This window comes from Bos mutus, chromosome 9 (assembly GCF_027580195.1).
Source record: "Bos mutus isolate GX-2022 chromosome 9, NWIPB_WYAK_1.1, whole genome shotgun sequence".
In the NCBI taxonomy this organism is placed as follows: Eukaryota; Metazoa; Chordata; class Mammalia; order Artiodactyla; family Bovidae; genus Bos; species Bos mutus.
This window is the reverse complement of record NC_091625.1, coordinates 32,666,321-32,677,767: the sequence shown is the minus strand read 5'-3', so window position 1 is coordinate 32,677,767 and position 11,447 is coordinate 32,666,321. Positions and strand designations below refer to the sequence as shown.

Genomic DNA, 11,447 nt, shown 5'->3' with positions numbered 1-11,447 from the left:
TTTCTGAATGTTGAGCTTTAAGCCAACTTTTTAATTCTCCGCTTTCACTTTCATCAAGAGGCTCTTTATACTGCCATAAGGGTGGTGTCACTTGCATATCTGAGGTTATTGATATTTCTCCCAGCAATCTTGATTCCATCTTGAGCTTCATCCAGCCTGGCATTTGGCATGATGTACTCTGCTTGTAAGTTAAATAAGCAGGGTGACAATATACAGCCTTGATGTACTCCTTTCCCAATTTGGAACCAGCCTGTTGTTCCATGTCCGGTTCTAACTGTTACTTCTTGACCTTCATGTAGACTTCTCATGGGGCAGGTAAGGTGGTCTGGTATTCCCATCTCTTTAAGAATTTTCCACAGTTTGTTGTGATCCACACAGTCAAAGGCTTTAGCGTAGTCAATAAAGCAGAAGTAGATGTTTTTCTGGAACTCTCTTGCTTTTTTGATGATCCAGTGGATGTTGGCAATTTGATCTCTGGTTCCTCTGTCTCTTCTAAATCCAGCTTGAATGTTTGAAAGTTCTTATTCATGTACTGTTGAAACCTGGTTTGGAGAATTTTGAGCATTACTTTGCTAGCATGTCAGATGAGTGCAATTATGTGATCGTTTGAACATTCTTTGACATTGCCTTTCCTTGGGATTGGAATGAAAACTGACCTTTTCCAGGCCTGTGGCCACTCTTTAGTGTCCCCAGAGGTTGTCCAAAATCCAATCCTCACTTTAGAAGTTAAATGTTCTTGCTTCTCTCTCCCTCTCTCTCTTCTTTTTCTGTCTTGTGACTCTATTTTCCTTTCCTTAATAAATCTAAATGTCAGAAACACATTTTCTTCTTTAGGGAATGTTAATTACAGTAGTCATTTTAAAAATCTATTATCTCACTCTGTCACTATTTAGGCAATAAAACTTATAAATAAATTTTATGGGGATAATGTCAGTTGAATATTACACAGCCAATTCAATTAACCTAATATTGAATTTAGCAGGGGAAATGGGCCTTCAAGGAGCTGGGGAAAGAGAGATTAGAAAGAGCTTCGAGGAAGATTAGATTAGCTAGATTCACAGACTCTGACTGCTAGCTCATAGATCTTGATATGCTTTGGCAAGAAAATGAAAGTATCAGGCCAATTTCACATTTGTTGGTATTATTTTACTCTTAGGCAGAATATCTAAATTGTACTCATTCCTTGACAGAGAAAGAGAGAAAGCATATGTTATTAGTACCCCTGAAACTTCCTTCACTGAAATAGGACATTAAAAAGAGAATTGATAGTGGTGGGGAAAATCTTCTGGACCTGAAACTTATCTATTATCACCCCACTACCTCCTGTCAGTTGAGAATGTTAGGAAAATCTACGATCCCAAAACTTCTTTGTTAAAATGAACTTTTATAAGGCAAACAAAACACTATGTCAGAGATAGTTCGCTTGCATTGTTCTTGTGTCTCCTGCTTCTTCATAGAACAGAGAGGAGTTTTCTGAAAGTACTAACAGGGTTTCAGCACCATGACAAAAAGAGAAACGCTAAATAGATGGTCATCTTGAATCAAAAATTGAGTTGATCCAGTTCAACATAATTCAGATATATACAATTTTCACCCAATAGTAGGATACAAATTCTATTCAAGTTCTCATAGACTATAAACTAGGAGACACTGGAACATTTCCAGGGACATGAAACAAGGTGCAAAACTTTCATGATCTAAAGGTATTTCTAGTGCTTTTCAGATCTGCTATATCCTTCTACTTCTCTGTATATTCATTCTATTAATTTTTGAGAGTTTGAGATTGAAATACCAACTGAAAATCTTAATTGAGCTATTTAAAAAATAATTGTAATATCCAGTGAAACTACATGTAACAGTGATCTGTATTTTCCAAGTCTCCTATAAATGTTTTATCATTAAAAAAACAGTAAAGACAAAATGAAACTAATACTTCAAAGGACAAAAAACAAAGTGAGTTGATAAGAATGTCCATGTGAAAGTCCAGTTGAGGCCAAAAGAGAAACAACTGCAGTAAATACACTGCCTGGTGGGAAGCCCTCACACACAGACCATCTTAGGGGACTCTAAAAGCACTGCTCAAATGGAGAGAGGAACGCAGGCGGGCCGAGAATGCTGCATACGGCAGCAGGAGATCACATCCCACTGTGACAAGTGCTCCCAGGATGGACGAGGGGATCCCGCCGATTACGCGATGGCAGATGCATAAGCCAGGACAGTACCACGGCCCAAGGTTGTCCAGGAAAAGCCCAAAGCACACCTCCACATCTTTCCCCTCACTGAACCAATTTCGTCAGTGAGAGCCCCTAAAGCATTTGCTTTTGGTAACTTTTTCATTGTAGCAAAATATACTTAAGATTTGCTATTTTAACCATTTTAAGTGCACAAGTCTTTGGCATGAAGTACATTCACCATGTTGGGCAGCCATCACCACTCTCAATTTTCAGAATTGATTCCAAAATTGGTGATTTTTCCACCATCCCAAACAGAAACATTGTGCCTGATAAAGAATAACTCCCCCTTCCCCCAGCCCCCTAGCCTCCCAGCCCCTCATAACTTCCATTTTACTTAATTTCCATGAATTTGCCTAGTGTAAGTACCTCATATAAGTGGAACCATACAATATGGGTCCTATGTGCTTAATGTTTTCCAAGTTTATCCAAGGTGTAGCTTGTATCAGAATTTCATTCCTTTTTAAGGCTGAACAACATCCCAGTATGGATGGATATACCACATTTAGTTTGTGGAGTTTGTCTGCCAATGGACATTTGGGTTGTCTCCATCTTTCGGCTGTTATGAATAGTGCAAGGATTGGTTTAATCACTGAAGCATTTTAAACAAAACGGAAATCTGATCAGATTTCTATTCTAGGAAAATCATCCCATATATCTATCAGTCAAGTTCCAGACAGAAAACAAATTATATCAGTTATTTTAATAGAGTTTAACGTAAAGAGTTATTAGCTAAATAAATGAAAAGGCAAGAAGAGACTAGTACATTATCACAGGAGTGGGAACTATAGAAGGCAGCTGCTACCCCTAGGGGTTGGAGATACAGGGAGAAGAAGTTGCTAAGATGCAGAAGAAGCCCCTTGAAGCTGAATCTCAGACCCTTGAAGAGAGAGTGCCACTCAGCTGGTACTGGCATCTCTGAGCTTTGTGGGGCAGGGGGTGCTGTGGTATTTGGACCCCCAAACATTGAGGAAGAGTACTGCTCAGCTAGTGTCAGTGTCTCTATGCTCAGGGAAGACCCATGTGACTGGGATCCCACCTTCTGAGGGGGCGTTGCTTGGCTGGTGCTGGTATCAGTGGACTCGATGAAAGTAATTCTGTAAGTATTGTAAAGACTGCAAGCTGAATTCAAATGCTGCTGCAGGAATGAACCGGCACAGCTGGGTAAAGAGGCTAGGTGGGCGAATCACACCAGTAAAAACAGGAAGCTGCTCTTCTCCCACCTCCAGTCTTACAGGCTTCTCCTAAGGCCCCTGGTGCCGGAGCCTGGCAGGGATCCACCTAGCAGGGCAGAAATACGGTTCACAGAGACCCTGCCCCAGTGTTGCTAAACAGAGTACCAGTGGGTTTGAAGCCAAGAGATGATAACTTAATATTATAATAGTCCCACTGCAACGGGGGAAGAAGTTGGAGACAGCAAGCCTGGCATCAGGAATAAAGGGCGTGTTGGGCATATTCCCAGTGGTAGATGATCCTTGGGGGTGACTGGCCCAGTTTGACATCCCTACATTGGGAATGGTCCTCCATGACCACGTCTGTATTATGTAACTACATCCACTGACCATAGCTGACTTATCAAGGGTGATCACCTTACCCAAGCTGAACTCAGATCCTCTTTCTAACCTTTGAAATTTGGAAACTGCTGCTAAGTCACTTCAGTCATGTCCGACTCTGTGTGACCCCATAGACGGCAGACCACCAGGCTCCCCGTCCCTGGGATTCTCCAGGCAAGAACACTGGAGTGGGTTGCCATTTCCTTCTCCAATGCATGAAAGTGAAAAGTGAAAGTCAAGTCGCTCAGTCGTGTCTGACTCTTAGCGACCCCATGGACTGCTGCCTACCAGGCTCCTCCGCCCATGGGATTTTCCAGGCAAGAGTACTGGAGTGGGGTGCCATTGCCTTCTCTGTGAAATTTGGAAAAGATACACTTAATTCCTAGGGATCAGTCAAGCAAGTGGGTCTGCGGACACTTCCTGCTGAGGTCACCACTAGAGCTCATTGGGCCCTTCCCTTCTCATGTTCTTGGTTGTTCAATTCCAGTTCAGATCCCAGGAGATAACCCAGAAACCATCCAATAAATTCTCCCTTTTCTTTAAGCTAGCCAGAGCCCTTTCTGTAACTTCATGTTTTCTCTAGCCTCCCAGAGTTTACATTCCTGGGGAGTTTAAGAAATGTAAACAACATCAACACTGAGGGTTGCTAAGCGTTCTGAGAGGGAAGGAGAGGGAGCGGAGGGTGTGAGCCAGAGCGGGGGCACCTAAGCTCAGGGGGGTGGGGTGAAAGTGAAGGAGAAGCAGGAATGGGGTGGGTGGTGTGGTTGAATGTTCCAGACGCAGGAGTCAGCTTGAAAGCTCACAGGTTAAAAAAAAAACACCACAAAAACGTGTGACACATTTGGGTGAATGAAAGCAGCTCAGAATGGCTCATATAAAGTAGGTGGAGTGTCATAGGAAAGGCAAGAAGGTTAGCACTCCCACTGACAAGGATGGAAGAAGCCGTTGGACCTGACAACTCACGTATGGTCAAAGCATTGCCACCTATTTTGTGGCATCTAACCATTGTTTTTAAATGAAAATAGAAACATACATACAGAGAACAGGTTAGTGGCTACCAGAGGGGTTCCATTGTGTGGTGACACATGGAAACTAAGATTTTGGTGGTAAGCAAGCTGGTCCCATCACTTCATGGCAAACAGATGGGGAAACAGTGGAAACAGCTACAGACTTTATTTGGGGGGGGGGGGCCAAAATCACTGCAGATGGTGATGAAGCCATGAAATTAAAAGACACTTGCTCCTTGGAAGAAAAGTTATGACCAACCTAGACACCATATTAAAAGCAGAGACATTACATTGCTGACAAAGGTCTGTCTAGTCAGAGCTATAGTTTTCCAGTAGTCATGTATGGATGTGAGAGTTGGACTATAAAGAAAGCTGAGCACCAAAGAATTGATGCTTTTGAACTGTGGTGTTGGAGAAGACTCTTGAGAGTCTCTTGGACTGCAAGAAGATCCAATCAGTCCATCCTAAAGGAGATCAGTCCTGGGTATTCATTGGAAGGACTGATGTTGAAGCTGAAACTCCAAAACTTTGGCCACCTGATGCGAAGAACTGATTCATTTGAAAAGATCCTGATGCTGGGAAAGATTGAAGGCAGGTGGAGAAGGAGACAACAGAGGATGAGATGGTTGGATGGCATCACCAACTCAATGGACATGAGTTTGAGTAGACTCCGGGAGTTGGTGATGGACAGGGAGGCCTGGCGTGCTGCAGTCCATGGGGTCACAAAGAGCTGGACATGGCTGAGTGACTGAACTGAACTGAACTGAAGGAGTAATGTATACAGAAATAGAAATAGAATGTATACATGAATCTTATATACTGTTATAAACCAATGTTACCTCAATAATAAATTAAAATGAAAAAAAGAAGCAGGTGGACTAGAAGGACATCAGTTCAGTTACTGGAGGTTTATTTCATACCAGGCATGATTGTAAGCAGTTCTAGGTGCTAACGGATTTAGTCCTTGTAACAATCTGAAGAGGAGGCAATATTGTTGGGAGACATGGCTCCCTGGGAAGATAGGGATTGTTTCTTCCCCAGAGCAGAGGCAGGTTTGTTTACTTTATTTTTCTATTATAATAAAGGATAATGTCCCCTGCCAGACCAAAGTTTTGGCAGATTTGCTCACAGCCATTTCAAGAGTTAGGATTCTTCAGCTCAGGGTTTTCTTCAGCTGTGATGCAAATGCCCCACATGTGCAGCATCTACCTGGCTTTGCATTGCCTCACCCTGGGGATCTTGCAGGATAAGGGGAACCAATTCAAACATGAAGTTCATGTCATCTGCTGTGCTGGGAATGATAGCACCCTTTTCCTCTGACCTGAGAGTCTTGTGTCTTCTGCCAGCATCCATGGAAGAGAGGCAAGCTGGCTGGTGAGTAGGGTAAATTCCCAGACTGTTCGGAGTTCTTAACAAAATTTTCTTCTTCTGGAGGAAGAGAAACAGACACAGAGAACTCAAGTACTTTATCCAAAGTCACAAAGCTGGTTTGCGAGCTCAAACATGAACCATGTAGACCAGCTCCAGAGCCTGAGGCTTCACCTACTGTGACGAGACTGAAAGAGCTACATCCACGGGAGTTTGTCAGCCATGCTAGAGGTTAAATACATCGTAAGATCAAGAAGCAGTCTATTAATTTGGATGGGCTGGCTACTGTAACAGGCAGACGTCAATATGCATTTTGGCTCAAACTCAACAGAAAATGATTCCTTGCTCATGTGATAGTTTGAAGCAGAAGAATCTGGTCAGTGGGCAGCTGTGTTCCACATGGTATTTCAGGAACTCAATTCCTTCCATCTTGTGGCTCCCTAGGGTCTTATCTGTTTCCAGCCAGAAGAGATGAGAAGAAAGGATGGTAAACCACATTTATTTCTTAAAATCCATGGCCCAGGGACTTCCCTGGAGGTCTAGTGGTTAAGACTCCATGTTTCCAATGCAGGGGGCCTGGGTTCAATTCCTGGTTGGAGAACTAATCCTATATGCTATGGGGGCAGGCCAAAAATAAATAAATGTAAAAGGAAAGGTTTGAATTTCACAGAAAGCTTATTATTCATGATAATACAGATAAATTTTTTTAAATCCATGGCCCAGTGGTGACTTGCATCATGTTTACCAACATTCCATTGGCAAGAACTAACCACATGGTCACACCAGGAAACAAAGGAGCCTGGCAGAGGCACCCTAATTCAAACCTCACCCTACTGAAAAGAGCATACACCCCGGAGCACAGCCATCGCTCTGTGCCACAGAGTCACTCAGAGACTGAAACAAGAAGGATAGCAGGTTAGACTGAAACAGTAGATTTGAAGGAAGAGAAAAGACAGCAGACAGGAAAGAAGCCAGGGATGTGTTATAGTAATCTAGGTGAAACTGGTGGAATAAAGCAAGCAGGAGAAAATGAGGAGGAAGGTGGGTCGTAGAGGAAATCAGGAACTATTCAGAAGGTGAAATCTACAGGATGCTCTCTGTTCAGAAGGTGAAATCTATAGGATGCTTTCTATTCAGAAGGTGAAATCTATAGGATGCTCTCTCTCTTCTAAAGCTACCTCCATGTTCTTACCTAACCATGTGTTTGCTGGCCTGTTTTGATCTTGTCCTTGACTCTACTCCTGGTTGTAAATTCACAGCCTAATAATAAATGTCAGGGGGGAAGGAGGGAAGAGATAGAGTTAATACAAAAAAAAGAAAAGAAAATTCAAATTAAACACTTCTATGCAGATCTGCACACTCTCACGGAGACACACTCCAGACCCAGAATCACCTTCTCTCCACAGTCCCATGGAGAGGGAGAGGTGAGCAACAAATAATTTATTTGTGAATAATCTATGCTTATTTAAGGAACACTTTAGTGTGTGTGGGTGTGTGAAGGGATCTGTGTTCTAGGTCTTTATCATAAAGATATACAGACTATGGAGACTGCACGTGGCATAAAATGCAGATGAGATTTCCCAAGAAGCCAACTCTAATATAGAGATTGGCACATAGGAAAGTTTGTTTGGGAAGGATTGCTCCAGGAGTCATTGCCTACCAAGGCATGGAGGCAGAAACTGGTCTTCAGAGGGAGAAACTGGTCTTCAATGCAATAGCAACAAAGGCCTCAGCCCATCCTACATGGAGATCTGGAGCTTGGATGATGTGTAAGTTAGGGTTCTCCAGAGAGAAAAAACATATTATATATATTTATTATATATATAATATATATATATAAAATCTCCAAAAAGAACCAATTACACACACATATATGTATTGCAAATTCTCCCTTACTTTGCCTTTTTGTTCTATTCAGATCTTCAACAGATTGAATGATGCCCACCCACATTGGGGTGGGCCATCTGTTTTATTCAGTCCAACAATTCAAATGCTAATCTTTTCCGGAAACACCCACAGACAGACCTAAAAATAATGTTTAACCAGGTCTCTGGGCATCCTTTGGCCCAGTCAAGTTAACTCAAAATTAACCATCACAGATGGGCTTCAGAATTGTCCTAAATTGAGGGAAGGAAACAGGGCATTTGTACAATATGACTGAATCAACCAGTCATATTGGGTATGGGCTACCCTCAGGAAGGTGGCAAGACCTCAGGCAAGCATCTCTGTCTAGTTGAGGAAAGTCCCAAAGAGGAGCTGGGGGAAGGACTGTCAGCTGCCAACATTTCTAGAAGCTGGGGTCCTACTATCTGGGATCCTAGAGGAGGATCAGGATATCACACCTCAGTGTCATATAAATATATATATATATATATATATATATATATATATATATATGCATGCTAAGTCACTTCAGTCATATCTGACTTTTTGCGAACCCTATGGACTGTAGCCTGCCAGGTTCCTCTGTCTATGGGATTCTCCAGGCAAGAATATGAAGTGGGTTGCCATGCCCTCGTCCTGCCCCACTGGACGAGTTTCAGAGGTTCAGATGTGGGACTGAACCCACATCTCTTACATCTCTTGCATTGGTAGGCAGGTTCTTTACCACTAGAGCCACCTGGGAAACCTATATATAGGCATAGAATGGGAAAGACTAGAGATCTCTTCAAGAAAATCAGAGATACCAAGGGAACATTTCATGCAAAGATAGGCTCGATAAAGGACAAAAATCGTATGGACCTAACAGAAGCAGAAGATATTAAGAAGAGATGGCAAGAATACACAGAAGAACTGTACAAAAAAGTTCCTCATGACCCAGATAATCACGATGGTGTGATCACTGACCTAGAGCCAGACATCCTGGAATGTGAAGTCAAATGGGCCTTAGAAAGCATCACTACGAACAACGCTAGTGGAGGTGATGGAATTCCAGTTGAGCTATTCCAAATCCTGAAAGATGATGCTGTGAAAGTGCTGCACTCAATATGCCAGCAAATTTGGAAAACTCAGCAGTGGCCACAGGACTGGAAAAGATCAGTTTTCATTCCAATCCCAAAGAAAGGCAATGCCAAAGAATGCTCAAACTACCGCACAATTGCACTCATCTCACATGCTAGTAAAGTAATGCTCAAAATTCTCCAAACCAGGCTTCAGCAATATGTGAACCGTGAACTTCCTGATGTTCAAGCTGGTTTTAGAAAAGGCAGAGGAACCAGAGATCAAATTGCCAACATCCGCTGGATCATGGAAAAAGCAAGAGAGTTCCAGAAAAACATCTATTTCTGCTTTATTGACTATGCCAATGCCTTTGACTGTGTGGATCACAATAAACTGTGGAAAATTCTGAAAGAGATGGGAATACCAGACCACCTGATCTGCCTCTTGAGAAATGTGTATGCAGGTCAGGAAGCAACAGTTAGAACTGGACATGGAACAACAGACTGGTTCCAAATAGGAAAAGGAGTACGTCAAGGCTGTATATTGTCACCCTGTTTATTTTACTTCTATGCAGAGTACATCATGAGAAATGCTGGACTGGAAGAAACACAAACTGGAATCAAGATTGCTGGGAGAAATATCAATAACCTCAGATATGCAGATGACACCACCTTTATGGCAGAAAGTGAAGAGGAACTCAAAAGCCTCTTGATGAAAGTGAAAGTGGAGAGTGAAAAAGTTGGCTTAAAGCTCAACATTCAGAAAACGAAGATCATGGCATCCGGTCCCATCACTTCATGGGAAATAGATGGGGAAACAGTGGAAACAGTGTCAGACTTTATTTTTTGGGGCTCCAAAATCACTACAGATGGTGACTGCAGCCATGAAATTAAAAGACGCTTACTCCTTGGAGAAAGTTATGACCAACCTAGACAGCATATTCAAAAGCAGAGACATTACTTTGCCAACAAAGGTTCGTCTAGTCAAGGCTATGGTTTTTCCTGTGGTTATGTATGGATGTGAGAATTTGACTGTGAAGAAGGCTGAGCGCCAAAGAATTGATGCTTTTGAACTGTGGTGTTGGAGAAGACTCTTGAGAGTCCCTTGGACTGCAAGGAGATCCAACCAGTCCATTCTGAAGGAGATCAGCCCTGGGATTTCTTTGGAGGGAGTGATGCTAAAGCTGAAACTCCAGTACTTTGGGCACCTCATGTGAAGAGTTGACTCATTGGAAAAGACTCTGATGCTGGGAGGGATTGGGGGCAGGAGGAGAAGGGGATGACAGAGGATGAGATGGCTGGATGGCATCACTGACTCGATGGACGTGAGTCTCAGTGAACTCCAGGAGTTGGTGATGGACAGGGAGGCCTGGTGTGCTGTGATTCATGGGGTCGCAAAGAGTCGGACACGACTGAGCGACTGATCTGATCTGATCTGATAGATTCCTGAATGAATAAATAATATTTATGATAAATACTTGCAAACTGATTCTGGCCTTGACTATACACACACACGCACATTTTCATAATATGAGTGAATGTGTTTCTACAAATAAGACAATATATTGTAACAGAACTTATCTAACTACTGGAGCATGCATTTCTTATCTATTCTTACATTCTATCCTAGAGAAATATAATATCCTGGGGGCAGATTTTAGCTTATTCCCAAATTAATAATGTAATTCTCTCTTAGGAAACTCTCTAATACAGTATATGCAAACAGGCCTTGGAGTGAGGCAGAACTGCCATTAGGTTCTAATTGGGCAGCATAGATCTGTGTAGTGATTCTCCGGACACTTAATGTTTATCAGCTTCACTGTTTTTTCAATCTGTAATAGAGGAAACATTAAAGTACCTTTAGTGTTGTTGTGAGGACAAAATGAAATAATGTAAGTAAAACATTTAGCAAGATTGCTGGCACTAAAAGCTTACAACAAAGGATGCTATGATTAATAGAGGATGGATTTAAATACCAATGGGCCCAATCATGTCTGCTAGAAAACAGTGGTCAAGCAAAGCTCTCCAAGAACAGAAATAGTAAACATATTTCAGAAAGCTGCATGTAGACAAAGTCCAATTTTGCTACCACAGATGGGTGCTTGACAGCCTGCAAGTGGGTGAAAAGAGGAAGGCTTTGAAACAAGATTGTATTTCATCTTAATCTGTACGCTAAACCCTGACTAAGGGCAAGGTAGGACATGCAGGGACTGGTCCCCATGTGTTGAATAATCACCAGCAAAGGCTTTATTTATCCATTCCCTCCAGGTCTAGATTTTAGGTCCTTTTCCCACCCCTCTGTGTCTGTCTCTTCTTACAAGCCAGTTTTTAGGCTCCTTGTTTCAGTGC

At 42.3% G+C, this 11,447-nt stretch overlaps 1 non-coding gene across 1 annotated transcript; it reads left to right on the top strand.

Moving 5' to 3' along the window:
- The first annotated feature begins 4,672 nt into the window (after nt 1-4,672).
- LOC138989265 (U6atac minor spliceosomal RNA) lies at nt 4,673-4,798 on the top strand. Its single transcript, XR_011465509.1, has one exon. It is a non-coding gene; the product is annotated as a U6atac minor spliceosomal RNA (small nuclear RNA).
- Nucleotides 4,799-11,447: the final 6,649 nt, after the last annotated feature.